The 19,082-nt window shown below is 45.5% G+C and overlaps 1 long non-coding RNA gene across 1 annotated transcript in view; it reads right to left on the bottom strand.

Moving 5' to 3' along the window:
• LOC134928996 (uncharacterized) overlaps positions 1 to 16,281 on the bottom strand; it is a 36,512-nt gene extending 20,231 nt beyond the window's left edge. The window contains exons 1-2 of the long non-coding RNA XR_010178193.1: positions 16,209 to 16,281; positions 11,231 to 11,443 (exon numbers count right to left, since the gene is read on the bottom strand). This is a non-coding gene — a long non-coding RNA (uncharacterized LOC134928996). The remainder of the gene's footprint in view (positions 1 to 11,230; positions 11,444 to 16,208) is intronic.
• Positions 16,282 to 19,082: the final 2,801 nt, after the last annotated feature.

Raw genomic sequence — 19,082 nt, 5'->3', positions numbered from 1 at the left:
TTGAGACCAACTTGGATCATGCTTTTAGAGATGACCCAGACACTCAATGGATGACAAAACTACAGGAACAAATTGAGAAGTACAGACAGGAGTTGCTTAAATTTAAGCGTGACAAACTCACTGTGGTCCAGAGAGACTATCAACAAGGGACAGTATATCCCTGGGTCAATAATCCAGGCGTTTCTCTAAACCTCAAAGAACGTCCAGATGGCGACAACGACGCAACTTCGTCACTAATGATTCTTCAGGCACCCAATCCTCACAAACTGACCAGGATGGTGAACAATCGAAAGTCCCAGGTAAACCCCCTTTAGGGGTTCGTACCCGCGCTCTTCGCGGGGCTCCACCAGCAAAAAAAACCAGCGAGTAGGCCAATGGAAAAGGATCTACAAGCAAGAAGCGCGTAGCAAAGAAACGGACATAGTTTTCAACCTGTCTAAAAGAACTTTATCCAGAGATGAAACAAGTGTTCTCAACAAAGGACTTTCCTTTATGCCATCTGCCAGTTTTGATAAATTCGCCTGGACGGTTGACTTACACAAATTTTCAAGACAAATCAGATTGAAAGAGTTCTTTTAAAAACAGCCGGTGCAACTTCTGGCATCTCAGCTACAAAGATTCAGACCAAAATTAACCTTTGATCCATCTTCCTCTAACAACTCGCTTAAAGTCTTTACGAGGACTCTCAATCAATGCGTCATGGATGAATGTGACAATTTTGTTCCTCCCAGAAACAACCTCACCAGAGCAGAGAGAATAGCCTTGAAAAACCTACAAAGTTACAAGGACATTATCATCCGCCCCGCTGACAAGGGTGGGGGGGGGGGGGTAGTTTTAGACCTTGAATACTACCGGGAGGAGATCCAATCACAGTTGAATGATCCAGAAGTCTACAAAGAGCTGGGGTCATATCCCACAGGCACATTTAAAAGAGAACTCGATGCTATTCTTAAGGAAGCTGTTGCTAATGGGCTTATTGCAAAGACCGTCCGCCAGGCTTTAACCACAAATTCTCCTAAGACACCAGTCTTATATTCCATCCCAAAAATTACACAAAAATTCTATCCGCCCGCCTGGACGACCCATCATCAGTGCAAGAGAGTCCATCTATTACATCATATCTCAATACTTGGACAGTTTCCCCCAGTAATTGATCCAGGATCAACCAACATTCCTTAAGGACTCCTCCACCTTTCTTAGAAAGTTATCTTCTTTTCCAACATTACCTGAGGGATGTCACCTATGTACAGTGGACGTGGTGTCACTGTACACCAACATCCCGCATGAAAGGGGTGTTCAGGTGGTCCGCAGATTCCTTACTGGCAATTCGGCATATCGTGGTCTCGATATCAATCTTTTCTGTGAATTATTACACCTGTCCCTAACCAGGAACTATTTTCTTTTTGACCGTCGGTGGTATATCCAATTAAGAGGCTGTGCCATGGGATCTTGCGTGGGACCATCCCTGGCTAACATATTTATGTTTGATGTTGACAAAGATCTCTTCTTACTAAATCCCATGATGCAACCTAACATCTTGTACCTCCCCAGGTACATAGATTACCTATTTATCATCTGGTCTGGCACCTGTCAAAATTTCAAAATAGCTATGGACCACGTCAACACCCTGGACAATAGTATATATATTTCACCTATACCATCAGTGACACCTTTGTCTTGACAAAGGCCCCTGCTGTGGGCTGAAACGTCATCTAAACTGGATTGTTAACTGAATATTGATGAATTAATAAACAAATATTTTATCTTCTAAACTTGGTGAGTGCCCTCTTCTGACCTTACTGGTCTGAAAATATATGTATATTTTCGTTCAAGTGTTTAGTTCAAGTGACAGGTTAACCTCTGATAATTGAGACACTATCCTCTCCTGACTGGAAATAGGTTGGTTAAATATATGTGCCTGATTCAAAAGTTAGCCTCTCCCACACCCCCCCTATTGCGCCCGCCGGGGGTATTCTAATGTTACTGTCGTTGGGCGCGACATCTTCATTTCAGCTCACTACCCCTGGAGGTAGCGAGCTGAAATGCATGTAAAGAGACCCATTTGGGCGCCCAAACGGGTCTCTTCACGATCGTGCCAATTACTTTAGTCTAGAGCAGTGGTTCTCAAACTCGGTCCTCAGGACCCCACACAGTGCATGTTTTGTAGGTAACCCAGTAAGTGCACAGGTGTATTAATTACTCACTGACACATTTTAAAAGGTCCACAGGTGGAGCTAATTGTGTTACTTGTGATTCTGTGAGGAGACCTGCAAAATATGCACCGTGTGGGGTCCTGAGGACCGAGTTTTAGAACCTGTGGTCTAGAGATATACGGCGGGCACATTTCATGTTTTGGTTTTGGTTCTGGTTCCATGCTCGTGTTTTGGATCTGGATTGGTTTTGACAAAACCACCCTTTCGTGTTTTGGTTTTAGATCTGGATGATTTTTGAAAACAGCTAAAATCACAGAATTTGGGTGTAATTTTGATCCTACTGTATTATTAACATCAATAACATTCATTTCCATTCATTTCCAGTCTATTCTGAACACCTCACAATATTGTTTTTAGGCCAAAAGGTCGCTGGATGACTAAGCTAAGTGACCAAAGTGGGCGGCACAAACACCTGGCCCATCTGGGAGTGGCATGCAGTGTGAGACAGAATGGCAGTTTTAAAAACTAGGCCCCAAACAGCACATCATGCAAAGAAAGAAAAAAATAAAAAATAAAAGAGGTGCACCAAGGTCGCTGGATGGCTAAGCTAAGCGACAAAAGTGTGCTACACAAACAACATGGGACATGCTGGAATTTGCCCAGAGGTAATACACGCACAATATTGGTGGCACAGGAGAGCGTACCTCTAAACTACACACACAGCAAAGCCTGTAAAATTAATTTGGATAATAACCCTTTTATTTGGAGCTATTATAATAATATGCAGCACAGGCGAGCGTACCCCTACACCACACAGGGCAAACCCTGTAAAAATGATATGGATAATAATATAAGTAATGTGTATAACCCTTAAATTTGGAGTAAATAATATACAGCACAGGACAACACCACTGGACTTATGGCAGCACAAGACACCACCACTGGACTTATGGCAGCAAAAGACACCACCACTGTACTGATGCAGCACAAGACAGCACCACTGGACTGGCCTTATACGGCAGTACCCCTGGACTTATACGGCAGGAGGAAGTTGACGTTGAGGGAGTTGGTGGTGTGGCTTACAGGAGCTTGGATACAAGAGGAAGAAGGGATTTAGGTGTCAGTGGACTGCTTACGCTCTTACCCAAAGTTTCTGAACTTGACAATGACTTCTGTTTAATTAGCAGCAGGTGACGTATAAGGGAGGGTGTTCCTAGGTGGTTAACGTCCTTACTCCTACTTATTACGGATTGACAAAGGCAACACACGGCTTGACACCTGTTGTCCGAATTTGTGGAGAAATAATTCCACACCGAAGAGGTGGAATTTTTGGTATTTTGCCCAGGCATGACAATAGGCTTATTCATCCCACGTACAACAACTGTCTCCCCCGGTGCCTGATTTAAACAAACCACATCACCATCAGAATCCTCATTGTCAACTTCCTCCTCAGCATCAGCAACACCCATATTCTCATCCTGGTGTACTTCAACAGTGACATCTTCAATCTGAATATCAGAAACTGGACTGTGGGTGCTCCTTCCAGCACTTGCAGAGGGCGTGCAAATGGTGGAATGAGCGTCAGGCATCGCAACCGCCGACACACTTGGACTCTCCTTGGGGATTTGTGATACCATCTTAGAATGTACAGTTCTTTGCTGTGCTTTTGCCAGCTTAACTCTTCTCATTTTTCCAGCAGAAGGACGAGGGCTTCCATCGTCATGTGAAGCTGAACGACTAGTAGTAGTAATAAACATAGGCCAGGGCCTTAGATGTTTCTTGCCACTCCGTGTCGTAAATGGCATATTGGCAAGTTTACATTTCTCCTGAGACCATTTAAATTTATTTTTTAGGTCTTTTTACTGAACTTTGGCTTTTTGGATTTTACATGCCCTCTACTATCACATTGGGTATCGGCCTTGGCAGACGACGTTGATGGCATTTCATCGTCTATGTCATGACTTGTGGCAGCAGCTTCAGCACTAGGAGGAAGTGGTTCTTGATCTTTCCCTATTTTATCCTCCAAATTTTTGTTCTCCATTATTTTTCTGGAGTTATATAACACAATATGCGACACAAGAGAACGTACCCCTACACCATACAGGGCAAACCCTGAAAAAAAAATATTTGGATTAAATATTAATAACCCCTTTATTTGGAGTAAACAATATACAGCACAGGACAGTACCACTGGACTGGATTTATATGGCAGTATCACTGAATTTATACAGCAGTATCACTGGACTGGATTTATACACCAGTACCACTGGATTTATACTGCAGCACCACTGGACATATACGGCAGTTTCACTGAAATTATATTGCAGTACCACTGGACACATAATTCCAGTGATTTATATCACTGGACTGGATTTATCACTGCATTGGACTGGATTTATATGGCAGTACCACTGGACATATACGGCAGTATCAGTGGATTTATACGGCAGTATCACTGGACTGGATTGATATTCCAGTATGACTGGATTTATACGGCAGTAGCACTGGAATTATATGGCAGTACCACTAGACATATATATGGCAGTATCACTGGACTGGACATATACGGCAGTACCACTGGATTTACACGGCAGTATCACTGGACTGGATTTATACGCCAGTACCACTGGATTTATACGGCCGCACCACCGGACTTATACGGCAGCACCACCGGACTTATACGGCAGCACCACCGGACTGATGCAGGACAACACAGCACAACTGCAATGGACTGGACTTATACAGCAGCACTGGACATATGGCAGCAGAGGACACCACCACTGTGACTGCACTGATGCAGCACAAGACACTACCACTGTACTGATGCTGGACAACACAGCACCACTGCACTGGACTTATACAGCTACACTGGACATATGGCAGCAGAGGACACCACCACTGTGACTGGACTGATGCAGCATAAGACACTACACTGGACTGAGCAGCACAAGACAGCACTGGAATCGCCACCCCACTTTCCCTCCCGCACAGACACGGAGGACGGAGACACGTCCTCTCGCTACACTCTCCAATTCCGGAGTGAAAATGGTGGCGACGCGCGGCTCCTTATATGGTATCCAAAACCCATGAGAATCCGACAGCGGGATGATGATGTTTTGCCTCATTCTGGTTTCCGAGTCAGGTGGGAAAACCTGAGCTGGGCTCGGATCCGGGCTCGTATAGTGAAGTTTGGTATGATTCGGTTCTCAAGGAGCCGAACCCGCTCATCTCTACTTTAGTCGGGTTTAGGCGCTTGACATGCCTAAACCAGACTGTAGTGAGCGTGATCAGCGTGATAACGGGGTACATTTGAATACTGCCCCTCTATCTCCTGTCACTTTAGATGGGAGATAGCGGGTGTGGTATGATTTTAATCCGGCCCGTTATATATATATATATATATATATATATATATAAAATCAAGGAAAAAATAAGAATTTACTTACCGATAATTCTATTTCTCGTAGTCCATGCTGGGGACTCCGTAAGGACCATGGGGAATAACGGCTCCGCAGGAGACTGGGCACAAAAGTAAAGCTTTAGAACTACCTGGTGTGCACTGGCTCCTCCCCCTATGACCCTCCTCCAAGCCTCAGTTAGGATACTGTGCCCGGACGAGCGTACACAATAAGGAAGGATTTTGAATCCCGGGTAAGACTCATACCAGCCACACCAATCACACCGTACAACTCGTGATCTAAACCCAGTTAACAGCATGATAACAGAGGAGCCTCTAGAAAAGATGGCTCACTACAGCAATAACCCGATTTTTTTGGTAACAATAACTATGTACCAGTATTGCAGACAATCCGCACTTGGGATGGGCGCCCAGCATCCACTACGGACTACGAGAAATAGAATTAATCGGTAAGTAAATTCTTATTTTCTCTAACGTCCTAAGTGGATGCTGGGGACTCCGTAAGGACCATGGGGATTATACCAAAGCTCCCAAACGGGCGGGAGAGTGCGGATGACTCTGCAGCACCAAATGAGAGAACTCCAGGTCCTCCTCAGCCAGGGTATCAATTTTGTAGAATTTTACAAACGTATTTGCTCCTGACCAAGTAGCTGCTCGGCAAAGTTGTAAAGCCGAGACCCCTCGGGCAGCCGCCCAAGATGAGCCCACAGAATGTGCAAGCTGAATTGTACTACAAATCTAACGAGCAATAGTCTGCTTAGAAGCAGGAGCACCCAGCTTGTTGGGTGCATACAGGATAAACAGCGAGTCAGATTTTCTGACTCCAACCGTCCTGGAAACATATATTTTCAGGGCCCTGATAACGTCTAGCAACTTGGAGTCCTCCAAGTCCCTAGTAGCCGCAGGCACCACAATAGGTTGGTTCAGGTGAAACGCTGAAACCACCTTAGGGAGAAACTGAGGACGAGTCCTCAATTCCGCCCTGTCCGAATGGAAAATCAGATAAGGGCTTTTACAGGATAAAGCCGCCAATTCTGACACGCGCCTGGCCCAGGCCAGGGCCAACAGCATGACCACTTTCCATGTGAGATATTTTAACTCCACAGATTTAAGTGGTTCAACCCAATGTGACTTTTGGAACCCAAAAACTACATTGAGATCTCAAGGTGCCACTGGAGGCACAAAAGGAGGCTGTATATGCAGTACCCCTTTTACAACGTCTGAACTTCAGGGACTGAAGCTAGTTCTTTTTGGAAGAAAATTGACAGGGCCGAAATTTGAACCTTAATGGACCCCAATTTCAGGCCCATAGACACTCCTGTTTGCAGGAAATGTAGGAATCGACCCAGTTGAATTTCCTCCGTCGGGCCTTACTGGCCTCGCACCACGCAACATATTTTCGCCAAATGCGGTGATAATGTTTTGCGGTTACATCCTTCCTGGCTTTGATCAGGATAGGGATGACTTCATCCGGAATGCCTTTTTTCCTTCAGTATCCGGCGTTCAACCGCCATGCCGTCAAACGCAGCCGCGGTAAGTCTTGGAACAGACAGGGTCCTTGCTGGAGCAGGTCCCTTCTTAGAGGTAGAGGCCACGGATCCTCCGTGAGCATCTCTTGAAGTTCCGGTTACCAAGTCCTTCTTGGCCAATCCGGAGCCACGAATATAGTGCTTACTCCTCTCCATCTTATCAATCTCAGTACCTTGGGTATGAGAGGCAGATGAGGGAACACATACACTGACTGGTACACCCACGGTGTTACCAGAGCGTCTACAGCTATTGCCTGAGGGTCCCTTGACCTGGCGCAATACCGGTCGAGTTTTTCCCAACGGTTTATAATCATGTGGAAGACTTCTGGGTGAAGTCCCCACTCTCCCGGGTGGAGGTCGTGTCTGCTGAGGAAGTCTGCTTCCCAGTTGTCCACTCCCGGAATTGCTGACAGTGCTATCACATGATTTTCCGCCCAGCGAAGAATCCTTGCAGCTTCTGCCATTGCTCTCCTGCTTCTTGTGCCACCCTGTCTGTTTACGTGGGTGACTGCCGTGATGTTGTCCGACTGGATCAACACCGGCTGACCTTGAAGCAGAGGACTTGCTAAGCTTAGAGCATTGTAAATGGCCCTTAGCTTCAGGATATTTATGTGAAGTGATGTCTCCAGGCTTGACCATAAGCCCTGGAAATTCCTTCCCTGTGTGACTGCTCCCCAGCCTCGCAGGCTGGCATCCGTGGTCACCAGGACCCAGTCCTGAATGCCGAATCTGCGGCCCTCTAGAAGATGAGCACTCTGCAACCAACACAGGAGGGACACCCTTGTTCTTGGTGACAGGGTTATCCGCTGATGCATCTGAAGATGCGACCCGGACCATTTGTCCAGCAGGTCCCACTGGAAAGTTCTTGCGTGGAATCTGCCGAATGGGATTGCTTCGTAGGAAGCCACCATTTTACCCAGAACCCTTGTGCATTGATGCACTGAGACTTGGCTCGGTTTTAGGAGGTTCCTGACTAGCTCGGATAACTCCCTGGTTTTCTCCTCCGGGAGAAACACCTTTTTCTGGACTGTGTCCAGGATCATCCCTAGGAACAGAAGACGAGTCGTCGGAACCAGCTGCGATTTTGGAATATTGAGAATCCAATCGTGCTGCCGCAACACTACCTGAGATAGTGCTACACCGACCTCCAACTGTTCCCTGGATCTTACCCTTATCAGGGAATCGTCCAAGTAAGGGATAACTAAAATTCCCTTCCTTCTAAGGAATATCATAATTTCGGCCATTACCTTGGTAAAGACCCGGGGTGCCGTGGACCATCCATACGGCAGCGTCTGAACTGATAGTGACAGTTCTGTACCATAAACCTGAGGTACCCTTGGTGAGAAGGGTAAATTTGGACATGAAGGTAAGCATCCTCGATGTCCCGAAACATCATGTAGTCCCCTTCTTCCAGGTTCGCAATCACTGCTCTGAGTGACTCAATCTTGAATTTGAACCTCTGTATGTAAGTGTTCAAAGATTTTAGATTTAGAATCGGTCTCACCGAGCCGTCCGGCTTCGGTACCCCAACAGTGTGGAATAATACCCCGTTCCCTGTTGCAGGAGGGGTACCTTGATTATCACCTGCTGGGAATACAGCTTGTGAATGGCTTCCAAAACTGTCTCCCTGTCAGAAGGAGACATCGGTAAAGCCGACTTTAGGAAACGGCGAGGGGGAGACGTCTCGAATTCCAATTTGTACCCCTGAGATATCACCTGAAGGATCCAGGGGTCTACTTGCGAGTGAGCCCACTGCGCGCTGAAATTCATTGAGACGGGCCCCCCACCGTGCCTGATTCTGCTTGTAAAGCCCCAGCGTCATACTGAGGGCTTGGCAGAGGTGGGAGAGGGTTTCTGTTCCTGGGAACTGGCTGATTTCTGCATCCTTTTTCCTCTCCCTCTGTCACGGGGCAGAAATGAGGAACCTTTTGCCCGCTTGTCCACGAAAAGACTGCGCCTGATAATACGTCGTCTTCTCATGTTGCTTCCAAATGCCGTTTGAAATCCGCATCACCTGACCACTGTCGTGTCCATAACCCTCTACTGGTAGAAATAGACAACGCACTTAGACTTGATGCCAGTCGGCAAATATTCCGCTGTGCATCACGCATATATAGAAATGCATCTTTTAAATGCTCTATAGGCAAAAATATACTGTCCCTATCTAGGGTATCAATATTTTCAGTCAGGGAATCCGACCACGCCAACCCAGCACTGCACATCCAGGCTGAGGCGATTGCTGGTCGCAGTATAACACCAGTATGTGTGTAAATACATTTTAGGATACCCTCCTGCTTTCTATCAGCAGGATCCTTAAGGGCGGCCATCTCAGGAGAGGGTAGAGCCCTTACAAGCGTGTGAGCGCTTTATCCACCCTAGGGGGTGTTTCCCAATGCACCCTAACCTCTGGCGGGAAAGGATATAATGCCAATAACATTTTAGAAATTATCAGTTGTTATCGGGGGAAACCCACGCATCATCACACACCTCATTTAATTTCTCAGATTCAGGAAAACTACAGGTAGTTTTTCCTCACCGAACATAATACCCCTTTTTGGTGGTACTCGTATTATCAGAAATGTGTAAAACATTTTTCATTGCCTCCATCATGTAACGTGTGGCCCTACTGGAAGTCACATTTGTCTCTTCACCGTCGACACTGGAGTCAGTATCCGTGTCGGCGTCTATATCTGCCATCTGAGGTAACGGGCGCTTTAGAGCCCCTGACGGCCTATGAGACGTCTGGACAGGCACAAGCTGAGTAGCCGGCTGTCTCATGTCAACCACTGTCTTTTATACAGAGCTGACACTGTCACGTAATTCCTTCCAACAGTTCATCCACTCAGGTGTCGACCCCCTAGGGGGTGACATCACTATTACAGGCAATCTGCTCCGTCTCCACATCATTTTTCTCCTCATACATGTCGACACAAACGTACCGACATACAGCACACACACAGGGAATGCTCTGATAGAGGACAGGACCCCACTAGCCCTTTGGGGAGACAGAGGGAGAGTTTGCCAGCACACACCAGAGCGCTATATATATATATATATATATATATATATATATATATATATATATATATATATATATATATACATACATACAGGGATAACCTTATAAAAGTGTTTTTCCCCTTATAGCTGCTGTATCTTTAATACTGCGCGTAATTAGTGCCCCCCCCCTCTCTTTTTTAACCCTTTCTGTAGTGTAGTGACTGCAGGGGAGAGCCAGGGAGCTTCCCTCCAACGGAGCTGTGAGGGAAAATGGCGCCAGTGTGCTGAGGAGATAGGCTCCGCCCCCTTATCGGCGGCCTTATCTCCCGTTTTTCTATGTATTCTGGCAGAGGTTAAATGCATCCATATAGCCCAGGAGCTATATGTGATGCATTTTTTGCCATCCAAGGTGTTTTTATTGCGTCTCAGGGCGCCCCCCCCCAGCGCCCTGCACCCTCAGTGACCGGAGTGTGAAGTGTGCTGAGAGCAATGGCGCACAGCTGCAGTGCTGTGCGCTACCTTGTTGAAGACAGGACGTCTACTGCCGCCGATTTTCCGGACCTCTTCTGTCTTCTGGCTCTGTAAGGGGGCCGGCGGCGCGGCTCTGGGACCCATCCATGGCTGGGCCTGTGATCGTCCCTCTGGAGCTAATGTCCAGTAGCCTAAGAAGACCAATCCACTCTGCACGCAGGTGAGTTCGCTTCTTCTCCCCTTAGACCCTCGATGCAGTGAGCCTGTTGCCAGCAGGTCTCACTGAAAATAAAAAAACCTAAAACTAAACTTTTCACTAAGCAGCTCAGGAGAGCCACCTAGTGTGCACCCTTCTCGTTCGGGCACAAAATCTTAACTGAGGCTTGGAGGAGGGTCATAGGGGGAGGAGCCAGTGCACACCAGGTAGTTCTAAAGCTTTACTTTTGTGCCCAGTCTCCTGCGGAGCCGCTATTCCCCATGGTCCTTACGGAGTCCCCAGCATCCACTTAGGACGTTAGAGAAAATGGCATCACTCCAGGTCTTAGGGTGGTAAAACTTCAATCAGAAAAATGTAGAAACGTCACAAAAAAACCAACGTTTCGGGGCCCGTAGCCCCTTTGTCAAGGTGTGTGTAATGTGAACAGTGCAATCTATCTTACCTTTTAAAGATCTGTGCTGTGAGTGAGGGAAGGTGAGGAGGAGCATCGCCCGCGCCGCCGGGCACCGGGTTACTTCCGGCGTCCTGTGGACTATCGTGTCGCACCCTCCATCCGTCAGCTTCCGGTGTCCCGTGGCTGTTGCGTGACGATCGGGTCCCGGCTTGGTTGCCATGGCAACCCGTGCCGCTCGCCAATGCGCTTGCGCGCCGGGCTCTGCAAAGAAAAGTGACATAGTGCCGTGATATTCGGTGCAGGCAATCTAATACAGCATACTGAATATCCTAAATAAAGACTTGGTGGAAAATATACAACTGTAGATGTGTCATATGTCATTTTTAAAAAGCCAAGATATTTCCATTTAGAATTATAAGTTATTGGGGTTCAACTCATATATTAAAGTCTAGATTGTACATATCATATGTGGTTCTTAGTGTCAATGCAGCGAGGTAAGGAAAGATATAGATAAGGGCAAAAGGCTGGAAGAAAGGGAAAGGGAAAAAGGGAAGAAAAAAAGAGGGGGAGAGAGGGTCGAAAGGGCAACTGAAAAGGGATGTAGAGGGGCAACGGGGACGTATGAATATAGAAAAGATGAGATCAAAGGTGTCCCTCTACATCCCTTTTCAGTCGCCCTTTCGACCCTCTCTCCCCCTCTTTTCTTCCCTTTTTCCCTTTCTTCCACACCTTGACAAAGGGGCTACGGGCCCCAAAACGTTAGTTTTTTTGTGATGTTTCTACATTTTTCTGATTGAAGTTTTACCACCCTAAGACCTGTAGTGACGCCATTTTTTCCTTGATTGTTTATACCCATTGCTGTTGAGGGCACCCAGGCACCTATACACTATAGGACCAGGAGTGCTGGGCACTACATCCACTATATATATATATATATATATATATATATATATATATATATATATATATATAGCAAATACCACTGACTCATCACAAAGGGGGTCATTCCGAGTTGATCGCTCGCTAGCAGTTTTTAGCAGCCGTGCAAACGCATTGTCACCGCCCACTGGGGAGTGTATTTTCGCTTTGCAGAAGTGTGAACGCTTGTGCAGCAGAGCGCCTGCAAAATCACTTTGTGCAAAATAAGACCAGCCCTGTAGTTACTCTTCATGTGCATTGATTCTAACGATGGAGGGACGGCTTTTAACATCACACACCTGCCCAGCGTTCACCCAGCCACGCTTGTGTTTTTCCTGGCACGCCTGCATTTTTCTAAGCACTCCTTCAAAACTGTCAATTGACACTCAGAAACACCCACTTCATGTCAATCTTCCTGTATTCGGCTGTGCGACTGGAATCTTTATAAGACTCTGTGCAAACCCACGATGCTAATTGTACCCGTACGACGTGCCTGCGCATTGCGGTACATATGCATGCACAGAAATTATGATTTTTAGCCAGATTGCTGTGCTGTGAACAACGGCAGCTAGCGATCAACTCTGAATGACCGCCAAAATCTCCTGAACCATAAAGCTGGACTGCCTTGCCAGTGTCAATTGCAGAGCAGTCCATTATTCAAATAAGGGAGCAAAACCCAGCGATGTTTGACAGTGTTTTGTGGTGGCAGTTGATATGACTCCCCTATTTGAATAATGGACTGCTCTGCAACTGCCATTGTCAAGAAAGTCCAGGAACAGAGCATTGTGTCTTCCACCTTATGCAACTTGGAATAGCCAGCACCATGCATTTTTTATAGCCCTGGCTGGGTGGGCTGTCTTAATGTTCCTCTGCGAGGGGGGAATTCCCAATAATATCCTCCCTTTTAAACCTTTGTGGGTGGAATTTTGAAAAATCCATTCTTAGTGGGTGCATACGCCACAAAGGCAAGCTGCAGTCCAACTGTCAAGTTCCTAGTCCTTATGGTTGAAGAGACTTTGTGATGAGTCAGCGGCGTTTGATATATAGAGAGAGATATATATATATATATATATATATATATATATATATATAGAGAGAGAGAGAGAGAGAGAGAGAGAGAGAGAGAGATATACACACACATATATATATATATATATACATATATATACACACACACACACACAGGGTGATTCATAAGTCGCAGTACACCCTTTTAATATATATACACACACACACACAGGGTGATTCATAAGTCGCAGTACACCCTTTTGTTTCAAAAACTGTGCAGGAAATTGGAAAACTGAATACTCCAGTAAGTTATGGATGAGGTGCGCTATATTTAAGGGTATGTACCAAACATGGGTGCCATCTTGGATCTAAGTCCGTTTTCCCATTTCCTGCACAGTTTTTGAAACAAAAGGGTGTACTGCGACTATTGAATATAGAGATAGATAGATTTTATTTTATATATATATATATATATATATAATAATTTAATCCACTGATATACAGTATATATCATTAATCCACTGTTCTACTTAGGGCCAAATTATCCATAAGACTGACTAGGCTGAAGCCTAGAGGTCCTGCAGGGACTAGTCAATTAATTTTTTTTTTGCTGAGGCACTGTTACCTGCGCCCCAGGGCTCCAATGGCTACAGGCACTGTGCACTCTGCACCATAGTAAGGCACACTCGTAATCAGCTGAGGTTTGTTCTTAGACAATAGGGGGGGAATAAGACAGTGGACAAATAGCAGTTACCAGGTTTAGAATTCTGAATGATAGAGTAGGACTTGCAGCAAAATGGGGTCCCTTGATGGCTAAACCCATCCAAAATCCTCTTTAGAGCGCCCAAACCACTGGCTTTTTGCACTTTTCTGCTTGTCCCCTCAGAATTGCTAATGGGTGAACCCCCCCCAAAAAAAAAAAAAATGCCCCCCCTTAGAATGCTGCTCATTTTACAGTTTTATTGCAATGAGCTGAAAAAAAGCCTTTTTTGTTTTATGTTGCCTAGCAGTGGCGGCTACTGTCCCTGGGCTACAGTTTCATCCTAAGGCTGCAGGGGGGAGCTGTGTGTGGCATGCTGCGGCAGCTGCTGATTTCTGGGGAAGGAAGCTAGGACATATGTTACATGAATCTTCACATGTATGTTCATATGTCCTGGACATCTCCCCCTTGAAGCTTTTTGACCACGCTGCAGTCCAGGGGTTAACCCTTCCCTTACAAGTCCCTGTTTAAAACATTGACAATAATTGATTAAGCAACTTTTCAGAACTCTCGGATTATAGGTATGCCACTTCTCCAGAGAAATGAGCGGATCAGTGACTTCATGATGCACATTGTGGCACCAAATCGCCTAAACTTTTCATTCTGGGCATCTCAGGGGCCTGGGTAAAAATAATGTATTTGCTATTAACCTGCTTTTTTTCCTTTTGTCCCCTGTTCTAGGTCATTCTATGAATAGTTGAATAATTGAATATTGTTTCATAGAAAGGTGCATTACACATGTGCCACTTAGATACAAAGAAAGGTGGAAAGTGGAAACAGGTACTTGCATGGCTTCATTCAATGCAATGAATGGAGTCCTGCTGAGTTTAACAAAATGCATAGAAAACACATAAGTGATTTTGACGCAGTTTCATGTGTATATCAGGCATGCTTGAATAAGTGGATTGCAGCTGCACAAGTAAACAGAACTAAAAATGCACCAAAATGTCATATGTGCTTTTAATACATTCTTCATGTACATTAACAAAAGCTTGCTAATTGCGTCAAAACCGAATGGTCCATATGATCGCATAGCTTAAAGATCAGTACACTCCAGACATTACAAAGTTCACATTGAACACAAGACGTGTTCATCATACCTTTAAGTAACTGACCATTAAAGAGGATAAAGCTGCCCATGCATGCTTTAATAGTGCTGGCGATATCAGAGAACAGCTCCAATATAGCTGTGCAATACTTGTGTAATAGCAGAGAATGATTTTGGTCAGCTGGTAAGATATGATGGTCTCTGTTTGTGGTCATCTGAAAATGATATTTGTGGCGTCAAACTGGACACTATTCCTGATGCTTGTGACCAGCAGTGTAAAGACTATGCAAACTGACCCAAATTCACAGTATTTGCCTTTAAAATGGATAGCGCTAAGATAATTATTAGCCTTGTTGATTACCGTTGCTGAAACATTTGACAAAATGTATTACTATTTATTTCATTTATAGCCAGAGGATATTTTGTATCAGCCTATATTCCTATAGATTGTAAACTTGCCCTATAGATTGTAAGCTTGCGAGCAGGGCTCTCCTACCTCTATGTCTGTCTGTTTTCGCCCATTTCATTCAATTACTGTTGTTCTAATTGTAAAGCACAACAGAATATGCTACACTATATAAGAGCCTGATAATAAATAAATATTGCACTGTATTTGCTGTTGTGCTTATTTACTGCTTAGGAGAAGTGTACAATTTGGAATTTCTGCAATTTAGAAACCTATGGAGAGGTGTAGGAATTCCCCCCCTAAACATACACAATGTGATACATTTTCACAATAATACTAACCACTGTGCACAGTCATGTTTGCATTCCAAATGACAATAAAAGACAGTCACACCTGTTCACCATAAAAATGCAGCCTAGCACTGAGTCACTCAGCCTGAGGGAATTTAACTAAACACTGAAAGTCTATAGCAGTTTCACAATGCATGCTGTGAGTCATTAAGCCTAGACACACCAACTGATAAATGCTGATAGACTTCGCAGTTGGGAGGGGCAAATATCATTCCTGAATGAACCAGACTTGTTGGTCTCTCCAAATCTCATTAATAATTAATTGAGTTAAAGTTTACATTAAAGTACATGAAGTTGGTGGATTTAGTCATTCATACTTGCCTACCTGACCCTCTCCATGAGGGAGAAAATGCTCTGTTCCTGGACTTTCCTGGTAATGTATGATTGCCAACACCTTTCTTATCAATTAACTAGCTCACCACAGGTGATGGCAATCATACATTACCAGGAAAGTCCAAGAACAGAGCATTTTCTCCCTCATGGAGAGGGTCAGGTAGGCAAGTATGAATTTAATCCTATATCTAGGTTTACATTACCTTTAAACCACAGGTTCTCAAACTCAGTCCTCAGGAGCCCACACGGTGCATGTTTTGCAGGTCTCCTCACAGAATCACAAGTGAAATAATTAGCTCCACCTGTGGACCTTTTAAAATGTGTCAGTGAGTAATTAATACACCTGTGCACCCGCTGGGTGACCTAGAAAACATGCACTGTGTGGTCTCCTGAGGACCGAGTTTGAGAACCCCTGCTTTAAACTGTGATGCTCATGGATTACACAGATTCTGTGGCTGATTAAATCCAGGTGATATGCTGGCTTGAAGTCAGTCAGCCACAGTACCTGTATTAGTATTAGTACATACCTCCCAACATGACCCTCTCCAGGAGGGACACAATGCTCTGCTTCTGGACTTTTCTCCTAATTTATGATTGCTGGGACCTGTATTGAACAGGTGAATGGATAAGAAAGGTGTTTCTGCACAGGTGATGGCAATCAGAAATTAAGAGGGAAGTCCAGGAGCAGAGCATTCTGTCCCTCCTGGAGAGGGTCATGTTGGGAGGTATGTTAGTATTAGTGTCCTGATTTAAAGAGATAGTATGGCAAGTCTACCTATATCGGATAGAAGTTGTTGCACAGACAACAATAACCTTGTAATGTTTTCCCTAATATCACCCAAACTCAATCCCTCAAATCTAACTGCAACCCAATACATACCTCCCAACATGACCCTTTCCATGAGGGACAAAATGCTCTGTTCCTGGACTTCCCTCTTAATTTAGGAATTACCTCACTTGCTTTAAACAGATTCATTGATAAAGAAGGTGTTTCAACACAGGTGAGGACAATTTTAATTAGAGCGAAGTCCTGGAACAGAGCATTGCGTTCCTCCTGGAAAGGGTCATGTTGGGAGGTATACCAATACTAAAAGGGTGGAACATTCCCTAAACCAGGCATTCCCAACCACGGTCCTCAAGGCACACCAACAATGCAGGTTTTAGTTATATCCAGGCTTCAGCACAGATGGTTAAATCAAAATAACTGAGGTACTAATTAAGTCACCTGTGTTCAAGCCTGGATATCACTAAAACCTGCACTGTTGGTGTGCCTTGAGGACCGCGGTTGGGAATGCCTGCCCTAAACATTTAAAATGAAGGTTTTATTTGACAGTGATCGGTCAGACAGGGCATTCCTGGCAGAGGAGGCCTCATGTGTCCATGGCTCTTATCCAATCAAGTGCCGGCCTCTTTGACCATCTCCTTCCAGCTGTCTGTCATCTGATCATTTGCCAGAGGCTGTATTAATCCCTTTTTGTGGTTGTAAACTATATAGTTTGAAGCCATTTGTGATAAGGAATCTGTAGTCTCAGTTGCCTCATGCACTAGTGCAAGTGTTCTTCATAGTTAGAGAACATCATTTACAAAGTGTAAAATGGCCATGATACAGTGCAAATCCTTTTGGGAACTTCATATGATTTGATTTAGCATGGTGCATTCCTCCCAACATGACCCTCTGAAAGAGGGACAGAATGCTCTGCTCCTGGACTTCCCTCTTAATGTATTCTTGCTATCACCTGTGATGAAACACCTTTCTTATTCAGTAACCCGTTCAAAACGTGCTGGCAATGATACTTTAAGAGGGAAGTCCAGGAGCAGAGCAATTTGTCCCTCTGGAGAGGGTCATGTTGGGAGGAATGAGGACATCATGTCTCGCTCGTATGTATACACTGCTCAAAAAAATAAAGGGAACACTAAAATAACACATCCCAGATCTGAATGAATGAAATATTCTTATTAAATACTTTGTTCTTTACATAGTTGAATGTGCTGACAACAAAATCACACAAAAATTACCAATGGAAATCAAATGTATTAACCCATGGAGGTCTGGATTTGGAGTCACACTCAAAATTAAAGTGGAAAAACACACTACAGGCTGATCCAACTTTGATGTAATGTCCTTAAAACAAGTCAAAATGAGGATCAGTAGTGTGTGTGGCCTCCACGTGCCTGTATGATCTCCCTACAACGCCTGGGCATGCTCCTGATGAGGTGGCGGATGGTCTCCTGAGAGATCTCCTCCCAGACCTGGACTAAAGCATCCGCCAACTCCTGGACAGTCTGTGGTGCAACGTGGCATTGGTGGATGGAGTGAGGCATGATGTCCCAGATGTGCTCAATTGGATTCAGGTCTGGGGAACGGGCGGGCCAGTCCATAGCATCAATTCCTTCATCTTGCAGGGGGTGTAGTATGGTATGCCGGTGGCCGGGCTCCCGGCGACCAGCATACCGGCGTCGGGAGCCCGACCGCCGACATACTGACAGCGTGGCGAGCGCAAATGAGCCCCTTGCGGGCACGGTGGCGCGCCACATGTGCCACGCTATTTTACTCTCCCTCCAGGGGGGTCGTAGACCCCCACGAGGGAGAAAAAGTGTCGGTATGTTGGCTGTCGGGATTCCGGCGCCGGTATACTGTGCGCCGGGATCCCGACAGTCGGCATACTGAAGACCACCCCTTGCAAGAACTGCTGACACACTCCAGCCACATGAGGTCTAGCATTGTCTTGCATTAGGAGGAACCCAGGGCCTACTGCACCAGTATATGGTCTCACAAGGGGTCTGAGGATCTCATCTCGGTACCTAATGGCAGTCAGGCTACCTCTGGCGAGCACATGGAGGGCTGTGCGGCCCCCCAAAGAAATGCCACCCCACACCATTACTGACCCACTGCCAAACCGGCATGCTGGAGGATGTTGCAGGCAGCAGAACATTCTCCTTGGTGTCTCCAGACTCTGTCACATCTGTCACATGTGCTCAGTGAGAACCTGCTTTCATCTGTGAAGAGCACAAAGCGCCAGTGGCGAATTTGCAAATCTTGGTGTTCTCTGGCAAATGCCAAACGTCCTGCATGGTGT

The sequence above is a fragment of the Pseudophryne corroboree genome, chromosome 5 (genome assembly GCF_028390025.1).
Source record: "Pseudophryne corroboree isolate aPseCor3 chromosome 5, aPseCor3.hap2, whole genome shotgun sequence".
In the NCBI taxonomy this organism is placed as follows: domain Eukaryota; kingdom Metazoa; phylum Chordata; class Amphibia; order Anura; family Myobatrachidae; genus Pseudophryne; species Pseudophryne corroboree.
Note: the sequence above shows the minus strand (reverse complement) of the source record. Positions and strands in the feature narration are given on the sequence as shown.